We start from the raw sequence: 9,392 nt of genomic DNA on the forward strand, positions 1-9,392 counted from the left end.
AGCTCTGGGAAATTTTTTAGAAACCCGTGTCATTCGTTCCTTCTAAGGAGAACTGAGTGGCATCAGGGTGGAAGAGACAGAGGCTTTTCATTATATACTCTATTTTTTGACTTTTATACAGAAATCCTGAATCGCCATTTTATAATTTTTTTTTAAGGTTTATTCATTTTTGAGAGACAGAGAGAGACGGAGCATGAGCAGGGGAGGGGCAGAGAGAGAGAGAGGGAGACACAGAATCTGAAGCAGGCTCCAGCCTCCCACCTGTCAGCACAGAGCCCAATCTGGGGCTCAAACTCCTGAGCTGTGAGATCATGCCTCCCACCTGTCAGCACAGAGCCTGATATGGGGCTCAGATTCATGAGCTGTGAGATCATGACCTGAGCTGAAGTCAGACGGCTAACCAATTAAAGCCACCCAGGCACCCCTTTTTTCTTCTATTCCTCATTTACATGTTTTTTTAAAAATAGTTTGGGTATTTAATCTTGTAAAAGGCTTTTTGTGCATCATTTGGACAATCATTTTGCTCCTTTGTTCTGTTCACAGGGGTATATTATGATAATTTTTAAAATTTTGAGCTAACGTGATGTAATCTACATTAATAGAATATTTCATCAAAAACAGCAGAATAAACATTTTTCTCAAGCTCACACGCAACATTCATCACAGTAGACCACATGATGGGCCATAAAGCACACCTTAACAAATTTAAAGGAATAGAAACATTACCATGTATGTCTCAGATCACAATGGAATTAGACTAGAAACCAATAACATAAAGATAGCTGGAAAATCCTAAAATTCCTGGATGTTAAACAACACATTTCTATATCATACATAGGTCAAACAAGTCTCAAAAGGAATTTAAAAATGTTCTAAACAAAATGAAAACAAAGAGAGTGTGGGGAAGATGGTGGTAGAGTAGGAGGACCTGGGGCTCGCCTTGTTCCATGAATTCTAGATAACTATCACATCATCCTAAATAACCTGAAGTAGACCTAAAGACTGGCAGAAGAAAGTCTCATACTAAAGGTAGAGAAGAGGTCACAGTGAAGAAGGTAGTAAGTATGGAGATGGAGCCTGGGAGAGAACTGGCTCATGGCCACTGCGGTAAGGAGGGAGCTGCGATCTTGGAGACAGGTAAGAGACAGACTAGCACACAGGGGAGTAAACAAGAAAACAAATTCCCAAGGCAATTGGCTTGGAAAGTAAGAGGGCCCAAATGTTATGAATTATTGCAATGAGTAGGGGCTCAAAGCCTGGAGTTTTAAATGTTGGCGTGCTTGACTCTGGGAGACCTTGGAGGACATTGGGGCTACTCTTGGAGAAAAAGCAGGGCAAACATCCCATAAACATATATTGTGAAAACAGTGATCTGAAGAGAGCCTGGGACATATGGTGGGGAGGTTAGTTACTCATCTCAGAGCATATCCCAGAGAGGCAGTATTCACAAAGATACCCCTCAGGGAACCAAAGAACTGGCAGGTGCCATTTCCCTCCCCTGCCCCTCAGCACAGACACAGAGCCACCTGAGGGAACCAGCATAGCACCAACACTCTTACCTAACTTGCTTACACCAAGTCCCGACCCCCCATGCTCCAAAAGAGCTGTCCTTCCCAGCCATGCTTGCTTCAGTCCCAGTGAGGCAGGCCCCCTTCCCCAGAAGACTGGCTGAAACCCATGTCAACACCGTTTGGTCTCAGTGGCCATGGTAAGTCTTGTTTCACAAGCAGACCAGAGCACACCTAGTTAAATTGCATCACATTCAGGCCAGGGACTAAACACTACCCATAATAGGCAAAGAGAGCCTCTACAGATGACTGACTTGAAGGATAAATCAGCCAGAACACAACAGTAGAGTGCACGTAGCACACATTAGAGACACTCCCAGACTGCCAGGCCCAGAGGAACAGGAGACACTACACTGTGGGGCACTACAGAACCTCTTCTTTATAGAGCTATCACCCTCAAGAATAGGGGATGTAGCTGAGTTTCCTACACAGAAACAGATACAGAGATTTAGGCAGAGTAATTTGTCCCAGATGAAAGAACAGGACAAGGCCACAACCAGAGATCTAAGCAAAATAGATACAAGTAACATGCCTGATGGAGAATTTAAAGCAATGATCATAAGGACACTCACTGGGCTTGAGAAAAGAGGACACCAGCGAGACTACTAACACAGAGATAAGGAATAATACAGCAGAGATAACGGGTTTAATAAACAAAATGAGAAACACACTTCATAGGATGAACAGCAGCCTGGAAGAAGCAAAGGATGAATTGATGACCTAGAGGACAGTAATGCAAAGTAACCAAGCTGAACAAAGGAGAGAAAAGAGAATTATGCAAAATGAGTACAGACTTAAGAAACTCAGTGATTCCATCCAATGTATTAATGTTCGTATTATACAACTCCCAGAAGAAGAGAGAGAAAAGGGGGCAGAGAATTTATTTGAATAAATAATAGCTGAAAACTTCCCTAATCTGGGGAAGGGAACATATCCACACACAAGACAAAGATAACCCCCAATAAAATCAACAAAAGCAAATCCATAGCAAAACATATCATAATTAAAATGGCAAAATACGGGGGATAAAGAAAAAATATTAAAATCAGCAAGACAAAAGAAGACAATTACATAAAAAGGAACGCCCTCCCCCTCCCCCATAAGGCTATCAGTGAATTTTTCAGCAGAAACTTTCCAAGTCAGAAAGGAGTGGCATGATACATACAAAGCGCTGAATGGGAAAAACCTGCAGCCAAGAATATTCTATCCAGCAAGGCTATCATTCGGAACAGAAGGAGAGATAAAGCATTTCCCAAACAAAAGCTAAAGGAGTATATGACTATTAAATCAACCCTGCAAGAAATATTAAAGGAGACTATTTGAGTGGAGAGGAAAGACCAAAAGTGATAGTATAAAAGTAGGAAACACAAAAGCAGTAAAAATGAATATTTCTATAAAAAATCAAAAAACTAAAAATAAAAGAATATAAAATATGACACAATATACCTAAAACATGGGGAGGAGAGGAGTAAAGAATGGGTTGAAACTTAAACAACCATCAACTTAATATATACTGCTGTATGTAGATGTTATACACAAACCTAATGGTAACCACAATTCTAACAAAAATGCAAAGAATAAAGAGACATAAATCCAAATATATCACTAAAGAACACCAGTAAACCATGGAAGAGGGAAAGACAAAAAAGGATTAGAGAAAATCTTCAGAAAACAAGTACAAAGCAAGTAATAAAATAGCAATAAATATATATCAATAATTACTTCGAATATAAATGCACTAAATGCTCCAATAAAAAGACATAGGGTGAAAGAATGGATAAAAAACAAGACTCATCTATATGCTACCTACAAGAGATTCCTTTTAGGTCTAAAAACACCTGCAGATTGAAAGTGAAGAGATGGAGAAATATTTAACATACAAATGAATGTGAAAAGAAAGCCAGGGTAGTAATACTTGTATCGGACAAAACAGACTTTAAAACAAAGATTGTAATAAGAGACAAAGAAGGATGCTAAATAATTGTAAAGGGGACAATCCAACAAGAGGATATAACAATTATAAATATTTATGCACCCAACAAACCAACTAATAAACATAAAGAAATTGATAACAATACCATAACAGTAGGGGACTTTAACACCCCACTTACATCAATGGACAGATCATCTACACAGAAAATCAACAAGGAAACAATGGCGTTGAATGACACACGGGTCCAGATGTATTTAACAGATAAATTCAAGACATCCCATCCTAAAATAGCAGCATACACATTTTTGCAAGAGCACATGGAACATTCTCCAGAATAGGATCACATATTAAACAACAACACAAGCCTCAACAAATTCAAGAAGAGCAAAGTCATGTTATGTATCTTTTCTGGCCACAACATTGTGAAACTAGAAGTCAACCACAAGAAAAAATATGAAAATAGCACAAATACATGAATGTTAAATAACGTGCTACTAAACAATGAATGGGTCAACCAGGAAATAAAACAATTTCTCTGATATTGGCCATAGCAACTTTTTTTCTAGAGGGGTCCCCTGAGGCACAGGAGACAAAACCAGACACTATTGGCACTACATCAAAATAAAAAGCCTCTGCACAGCAAAGGAAATGATCAATATAACTGAAAGACAACCAATGAAATGGGAGTAGATATTTGCAAATGACATATCTGATAAAGGGTTAGTCTCCAAAATATATAAAGAACTTATGAAACTCAATACCCAAAAAATAAATAATCCAGTTAAAAAATGGGCAGAAGACATGAACAGACATTTCTCCAGAGAAGACATACAGATAGCCAACAGACACATGAAAAGATGCTCATCATCACTTATCATCAAGGAAATGCAAATCAAAACTATAAGGAGATATCACCTTATACCTACCTAGTCAGAATGACTAAAATCAACAATACCAGAAACAACAGGTGTTGGCAAGGATGTGGAGAAAAAGCAAACTTATGCACTGTTGGTGGGAATGAAAACTAGTGCAGCCCTTGTGGAAAACAGTATGGAGGCTCCTGAAAAAGTTAAAAATGAAACCAGCCTATGATCCAGAAATCACACTACTGGTTGTTTACTCCCCCTCCCCCAAAAAAACAAAAACACTAATTCAAAAGGATACATGCACTTCTATGTTTACAGGAGCATTATTTACAATAGCCAAGATATGAAAGCAGCTCACATGTACATCAGTTGATTAATGGATAAAAAAAGATGTGACACACACACACACACACACACACACACACACACACACACAAATATTATTCAGCCATAAAAAAGAATGAAATTTTGCCATTTGCAATAACATGGATGAAGTTAGAGAGTATTATACTAAGTGAAATATGTCAGTCAGAGAAGGACAAATACCATATGATTTCACTCATATGTGGAATTCAAGAAAAAAAAATAAGCCAAGGGAAAAAGAAAAAGAGACAAACCAAGAAAAAGTCTCTTAACTATAGAGAACTGATGGTTACCAGAGGCGAAGTGTGTGGGGCTTGGGTGAAATAGGTGATGGGATTAAGGAGTGCAGTTGTGGTGATGAGCACCGGGTGATTAAAATAAAAAGTTAAAAAAAAGAAAATAAAAATATAACGTCAAAGTTTATGAAATGAGGTGCAAGTTGGTGAAGGAGAATTGCAAGCTTTACCTTGATATGTAATCTTACAGAGACTGTGAACTAAATTTTAGGAGAGGGACTAAGGAGACACTAAGCAGCTGGGTGTATCTAGAATTCATCTAATTGGTTAAAATATCCATTGTTTGCTGTTAGTTTTCTCAGCCTCAGATAGTTGTTTTTGGGGTCCTTCAAGAGCCCTCAGTGGAAAGAGGGTGCCTAAATCTTGAGTGACTGTAGAGAGCAGAGGGGCTGGAGTGTGAAGGGAAAAGTCTAACAAGGGTGGATTGAAGGAGGGAGTACGTAGGAGTTTTGGAGTGACATATTAATAGAGTTCAGGGGCACCTGGGTGACTCAGTTGGTTGAGTGTCCAACTTCGGCTCAGGTCATGATCTCACATTCATGGGTTCAAGCCCCTACATCGGGCTCTGTGCTGACAGCTCAGAGCCTGGAGCCTGCTTTAGATGCTGTGTCTCCTTCTCTGCCCCTACTGTGCTCGTGCTCTCTCAAAAAATAAAATAAAACGTTAAAAGAAAAATCGAGTCCAGATCTTTTAACAGCCAAAATGGAAGTGTTGCACGGTCTAGAAGTAGGAACGAGAAGTCTGTTATTTAGTAATCCCTGAATTATTGGCCAAGTCCCTCAAGCCCCTCTGTTATAAATTATATAGGGGAATCTTGGGGAGCAGCACGAATGGATCTAACTATTATAGTGTTCTATTGTGGGGTTCCATACCCCATGAATGCCTGATATCAGAATTCCTTGCCTACAAAAAGGAGAAACCCTGCCCACTAACTGATTTAAATCTTCAATAAGATGGATAAAGAGGAGTCAGACAAAGCCATCAGGGGACACAGGTGTGAGGGAGATGAACAGGGGGTCTTTCAAGGTTACAATGAATTCAATTTCATGAAGCTATTGGGATAGTTAGGCTAAGAAGAAAGTTGTGTTGAGCCTTAAGAGATCCTATAGAGATAGTGAGGGACTAAGGGGCAAATTGTGAGGCAAATTTTCAAAGATGGCAATGTTTGGTGACTTTCAGGAAGAGGGAGGGAAATGAGGCAGTGCTAAGGGGGGAATGCATTACCCCAGTAATAATGAGAAGTGTGATAGGTGCCCTTCAATTCATGATGGAAACATAATCTCGTGGATTTAGTGGCAATTAAGAGTATGGAATGTCTGCTTTCTCAGAGCTGAGTTTGCATTCCTCTTGTGAAAAAAAGAATTTGGGTCTTTTCCCTCCTTTCCAAACCCAATGGCCTTTTTCTTTACAATACCAGCAAATATCCTGGTCAACAGAGGCCTATATTTTTGGGTCTTGTCTTTTTTTCTAGCTGTTTTCATTGTAAAGCCATGAGCTTGGATTGTGTATTTCATATTTTCTTAAAAATGATATTCTCACAGTGCTGGGCTAATGTCTGAAATTCAGATATCTCAGCATTATATCAGGAGAATTTTTTTTTTTTTTGGTAGTGTTATGAAGCACACATCTTAAGTCATTCCAAAAGCCCGTGGTAGAGCAAAGCCTGTTTGGTAATTAAGTTCAAGCCCTGAGTGCTTTTTCCAAGTAGTTTCTAATTGGTGGTGGTAATTTGCCACAATTTCATTCTTTAGTTGTTTATAATTTTGAATACATGACCAATCATTTTTAATAAGATAAAACTCAGAATGGGCTTCAAATACTTTTTCCTTGATTTTTTACTCTCTGTCTGGACTCAGTAGTAGTTTGAGATCCCTTAAGATCTTTGAAGGTCTTTCATTTAGCTTTCTTAAACCAAGGAGTGGCATCTCTAGGTCCCATAAAAAAGTGGGTAAGTTGATAAAAGTTGGAGAATCTTAGTAAGCACACAAGAGCCCCTCAATTGTTCAATAGATTTCTCTCTCTTTTTGGGAACTAGGAAGATCTTTAACCAAGACCAAGGTTTAAAAGTTATTTCTTCAGTTTGGTCTTTGTTGGGAGTAGGTTGTGAGAGTGGTTTGAGCATCATGTACAGAAGGTGGAGATCCAGCAAATTAAGTTGTCAAAGGAAACTGAAGGGCAGGAGAGCATTCTGAGAGGGTAAGGAAAAGGGGAAGTGAGGATATGGACACATTGGAGGATGGGATCTAGGGGACTGTATTTGGGGAGGACCAAGGGGGGTCTCAAGGTCCAAATCAGTGATCTTGGAACTTTTTGTTCCAGGGCTCCTCTATGATGCTAGTAATCAGCAGAGATTCAAGAAGGGGGGTTTTCAGTCAACTGCAAAGCTACCATTTTCAAAATCCATGGTAAAAAAGAAGGCTGGGATTCTAACCCAGGTTCAAGAGTACACTCAGACTCTTAAGAATCAAAATCTGTCCTCACTGTGCTTTAATGGACTATCATCTACAGCACTGGATCAGGAGTCAGACTCACCAAAGGGTCCCTGATCAATCAGTCAGGAATGAAGACAAAGGTCTAACAGGTGTGTACTTGGAGTCTCAGGTGAGAGTTTTGGGGCTATAATGAAGTTGATTTTATCTGAGTTGCAGCAACAGAATGTAAAAGAAACATTATTCTGACACTTGTTATAATGGTAAGGAGGGCTTTATTCAAGACTATTGCAATAGGGGTCAAGGCTGTTGGATCAGAGGAGAAATACTGAGCCCAATTCCAAATATAGCAAAGCCAGCTAGGAATATATAGCTGACAGAGTGACAGGTCCTGTGAATGAAAAAGTACTAAGTGATGAGGGTTGGGAGATTCTTGCTAAACTGGCTTAATAGAATTCTTGCTAAAGACAGCAAAGACTTAGATGTTAAGAGTCTTAGCCACTTCAGGCTGCTATAACAAAAATACCATAGATGAAGCTTAAACAACAGAAATTTATTTCTCATAGTTGTGAAGGCTGGGAAGTTCAATCAAGGTGCCAGCAGATCCTGTGTCTGGTGAGAGCCCAGTGCCTAGTTTGCAGATAGCTGTTTTTTCATTCTATGTTCACATGGCAGAGAGCAGAGAGAGATTATGTTTCATCTAGTTTTTGTAAGTGCATTAATTCCATTCATGAAGGCTCTACCTTCATGACCTAATTACCTCCAAAAGGCCCTGCCTCCAAATACTATCACATTGGAGATTTAGGCTTCAACATATGAATTTTGGGGAAACACATTCAGTCCATAGCCTTATTTTATGTTTTGGGGGTTTTTGGAGTGGGGAGGGGCAGAAGGAGAGGGTGATAGAGAATCCCAAGCAGGCTCCACGCTCAGTGACAGATCCCAGCTTGGGCCTTGATTTCACAACCCTGGGATCATAACCTGAGCGGAAATCCAGAGTTGGCCACTCACTCAACCGAGCCACCCAGGTGCCCCCAGTCCATAGCATTTTACCTCTGGCTACCCCAAACTTATGTCCTTCTCATGTGCAAAATACATTCATTTCATCCCAATAGTCTCAAAAGTCTTAACTCATTCTAGCATAAACTCTAAAGTCCAAAGTCTTGTCTAAATATCATCTAAGCCAGATATGAGTGAAATTTGAAGTTGAGATTCATTCTGAGGCAAAAAATCTCCAGCTATGAACCTGTGGGACCAGACAAGTTATAAGCTTCCAAAATACAATGGTGGGACAGGGTAAAAATACACATTCTGTTCCAAAAGGGAAAATTAGGAAAGTAGAAAGGTGTGAGGAGCCCAAGCAAGTCTATGGGAAACTCTATGACATCTTAAGACTCAAGAATAATGCTCTTTCTTGATACTCTGCTTCTGGATCCATTGGGACGGTGGTCCTGCCTCCACAACTCGGCATGGTGGGGATTGCATGGCTGCATCTCAGCCTGGCAGGGGTCATGTGCCTGTATTTCTATGGAGAGAGGGTGATACCTCTACAGATCCTCCACTAGGTATTGTTACCACCCTTTGAAATCGGGGTGGAGGCAGCTCTGCTCCCCATCCCCCCCCCGCCCCCCCGCCAGGGTCATGTGCTCTGGGGCTGTGGTGAGAGTGGCAATACTGCTAATCTCTGAATTGCATTCAGGGTCGTTCTTAATAGCACACATTAGCAGAAGAGCTCTGTGGTCATTCTGTTGGGTCTAAGAGGTCTGACGGTCTTCTTAATTTCATACTGTTTTCTGTTTCCTTTAGTTCCAGCTAGCAGTGTTCCTGCTGGTATAATCCCATTTCCATTCTCGTCTTTTGTTGAGATGGCTGATTAAATCTGTGGTTCATACCCACAGTGATCTCCTTATCAAATGGTCCATCTGCTACCACACCCT

The sequence above is a fragment of the Panthera onca genome, chromosome C1 (assembly GCF_046562875.1).
Source record: "Panthera onca isolate mPanOnc1 chromosome C1, mPanOnc1 haplotype 2, whole genome shotgun sequence".
In the NCBI taxonomy this organism is placed as follows: Eukaryota; Metazoa; Chordata; class Mammalia; order Carnivora; family Felidae; genus Panthera; species Panthera onca.